The sequence below is a fragment of the Protobothrops mucrosquamatus genome, unplaced genomic scaffold (assembly GCF_001527695.2).
Source record: "Protobothrops mucrosquamatus isolate PMUCROS unplaced genomic scaffold, P.Mucros_1.0 scaffold638, whole genome shotgun sequence".
Lineage (NCBI taxonomy): Eukaryota > Metazoa > Chordata > Lepidosauria > Squamata > Viperidae > Protobothrops > Protobothrops mucrosquamatus.
The window spans coordinates 650,304-654,304 of NW_015386930.1; positions in this window are offsets into that span (position 1 = coordinate 650,304).

Sequence of the window (4,001 nt, forward strand, 5' to 3'; positions counted from 1 at the left end):
CGCCCTCTCTGAGGGGGCCAAAGTTTCGCCCCCTATAGTCAGCGATGGCATCAGCTGACTATGCCGAGGCGCCGGAAACCACAGCCACTCGAATGATGTCTGAGGCTGGAGATAAATTTCTACAACTGTAGCCAGGGACAGTTTCTGAATAAGGTGCATAGGGCTCTCTTGTGTGAGCGTGACCCTCTTCTTCCTCACCCCAACCTAGCTCTGCTGTGGAAAGGTCTTTCATTCTGTTCTCACCAATCCCACCACAAGCAGACAAAGCCTCCGCTGCTGACCTCGGGAAGGAATGCAAGCTCTTGTATTAAAAACTAGTGAATTGTAGCGGCCTCCCAAGGCCTGTTGGAATGCTGATGCTTTCTCCTTTTGTGTGGTTTTTCTTTCTCCCTTTGCTGACTTTGCAGGTGTGAACATGAGGTATGGGCAAACAGACAGAATTTTTTTTTAAAAAAAAATCCCAACCTTCACAGACTGGGAATGCAGAGCATGAGGACTGGATTATTATGGTTATTGTGACTCCTTTTCCTCTCTCCTCAGTGAAATAATATTGGGGAAATTTCACTGAGGTAACCTGAGCATACTCAACAATGAAAGCTTAAGAAAAGGAGGAAGGCTCAGCTTTCCCAGAGCTAGATAATATTGTTATAAAGATCAAATGTTATAAAAGAGCATGAACATTTTCAAGTTCTTCCAAACTCTTCATCTGATAAGTTGTTCTAAAACACAGAATGGGGAGGAGGGCAAGAACACTCCCTAAATTAGAGAAGACACATCAGTCAGGAGATCTGCAGTTCAATGACTGTCCCAAGATGGAATTAGTGAACTGAATTTATTATTTATTATGAGCATAAAATTCATTTGGTATTAGCTTACGTTTACCTTTTGGAGGCAAAGAAAATGATTGCTATTCCTAACAATTCAACGCAGAGCCCATTAATCTTGCATTTATTTCTGGCTAAAGCTGCCCTGCACAGAAACTTGAACCTCTGGATTTCCCCTGCCCATTTTTTAAAAAGATCTTTATGTGCAGCCATCTCAGGTAGCAGGTACTGGGAGGCAACTAAAGGAGACAGCTATGTATCATCTAATTGCCTTGCATTCCTTAAACTAGCCTGCTACCTTCCAGCACAGTGGAGAATGTTTTCATTACCTCCAGGTAATGAAGGTTAGACTACAGTCCAATTAGCTTCTGAAGCAGAATTGTGCTTCCTTCAGGCCAGTCTGAGGCCAGTTACCAACCTGTAATGAGAGTATATTTGTGCTTTAGTTTGACCCAGCCACACCCTTAGATCTTCCTGGATAGGAAGGAATATAAGAGGATATACTATGCTGATGGAATATGTGTGTATGTATGTACGTATGTATGTATGAATAATCATTGATTGTAATTATTGGCTTGCTTTTGGATTCTTTGTCGTGATTTAATCCCAGCTTCCTCTATAGTCCAGTCTGTCAAGAGACTGAAGTTCTGGATTAGGGTCCTAGCTCCTCTTGAAGTTATACCATTATCTATAGAGCTATCTTTTGGCCCATAATGCCACGCTGTTTCTAGTATTGAGTTTTATTGACCACATAATATGATCTGACAAGGTTTTCAGATCTTGTTACAACAATGGAATGGCAGCAACAACCCAAAACAGTACAGCACATGTTTGTACTGTAATGTGTAATAAAAGACAAAATAAACATTTCCTGTGCACTAAAAATAGAACTGATTTTTAAAAAGATCTCATAAGAACACTAGACATAGTTGTGAATTTGGAGAACTATCCATATGATAGAGGAGAGAGAAAACCAAGTGTTTCCGTCAAAAGTAAGCCATGGGAGGAAAATAACAATGGACATGAAATACTGCTCATTTGTCAAATTAGTTGGCTTTTTATTATTTTTGTAACAAAGACTAACCTTCATAAAAATATAGTGCAGCAGTAATTGTTGTAAGATCCTGAATTAGCACTGGGCAATCTATTTATCACAAGGGAAAAAATTACAGAAGGAGTGAGCAATTACAGGAAGATTTGAGTTAGTATCACTAGGATGCCAATAGCAATGGAGAACATTTTTCATCTCATTTACTTTCCTATAATTATTATCCTAAAGGTTGGTTAATCTCCTAATTAATCATATATTTCTCAAAATACTTCCAGTACAGTGCCTACATCTTATTTTGTTAAGTGATAAATTTTCAGATGAATGGAATTGTTTAAAACAAATGGAAACATATGGAATGTAGCCTTGTACAGTTTTTAATCAGAACATTCCCATGGCAACCCCTGAATTTCAAGATGTCAATGTTTCTTCTCACGAAGACCATTGTTCTCTGTAGATAACAGAAGGGCAGGAAGTAACCTGAGATCTATTACATTATTACCTATGAATATGCATGCTTATGTTATTACTTATGTACATGTATGCCTGCCTCGTTTTCTCCTTCTTTATGGAATGTGTAAATATCAGTGCATCTCTTTGTTTGTAGTTCGCTATTCTTTTGGTGGTACGTACTGTCTAATAAACACTGCCATGAGCCTTGATTATTTGCTTTGGATCCTGCATTTTGATTCCACAGTGGGATTGTCCAGCTTAGTTCATAAAACTGAATGTCAGCCACTGCATCTACCACCAAAAAGTTTGATCCTTCCTTTTTTTATGCTTGATGGCCTAGCAACTTAATATTTTTATGCTAAGTGAGATTGTCTATATTTATGCACTGCTTATTCTTAGATCAAAAATGCAAGTAACAATAGGAACAACTAACGGGTCATCAAGCTGCTAGGTTTGAGCATAAAGAATGAGGTAGGTATACATCAAATAGAACATCTATATAAAAATAGCTCTATTCATGTTTAAACAGCTTAAAAGAGAATAGGAAACCATTATTTCTGATTGACCCTTCATAGCTTAAAAGCTCAAACAAGGTTAGTCCAGTGCTATCCCTTGCTGAACTATTATTGTATAAAGCCTAGTAATATCCTGAGTCTAGAGAAAAAGAATGTGGGAGCCTTGAATGTGTGACAGAAAAACAAAGCCTAGTGAATATTTTGCATAAGAACTGCAGCAGGTCACTTTTCTGTTCAATAGGCATGAAGACTCTGATCACCTAGTTATTAAAATCAGTTTCTAGCTCTGATCTAACTAAGCTTTAACACATCTCTAACTGATTCATGGAACTGAAATATTCTGCCATCTTCAAGCAATATTAGTAAAGTTAAGGAACTTTGCCTGTTGAATCTTACTTACAAAACCATCTTAAATTAGATGTGCGTTTCCTTCCTTCCGCATCCCATCCCTACCCATGCTACAGAACAACCATCCCTAAGTTGCTGCTGTCCCATTATCCCAGCATAACTACATAGAATAGGAATACTGGATGGGAGAAGACTACTATAATTGGACATGAACATCTACAAAGTAATTCTTAATTAGTTAATTGCCTACTTTTCCATTACTTAAACCACTGTTGGTCATGCTAATTAAAAGTTCAAGTAATGGTAGTCAAACATATTGCGGTAGGATCTGTGTGGGGAAAGCTGGTCTGGAAAAGAGAGTGACTAATATCAATAAATTAAAGGGTTTTTCCCCATGTAAAACACCATGAGCAGTGATGCTACCATACAAAAATAAATGATGTGTCTATTTTGTCAACTCTATCTCGCAGGAGTTGTTAAGTTGTTCTGGCAATTGAATATAGTGCTGCACTGACCTTTTTTTCCCCACAGGAGCATATTTCTTGGGGACTCTTTGACCTGGAGACAGGCTGGATATTTGTCATGTAGGTCAGTCCAATTTCCCCCTAAAAATAGTCATAGAATGCAAAATATGAATGGAATTCTCAAATCCAGCAATCTTTTTATTGTTGGTTATCTGCACAATCATGTCTTAATTTCAACTATAACCTCTTCCAAATAAAAGCCTCTACTTACTGACAAAGCTTTTTGTACTGATAGAAGAGAATATTTGTGGTTCATGGCTGAACTGTTTTTCATCCTTGTCGTCAAGGT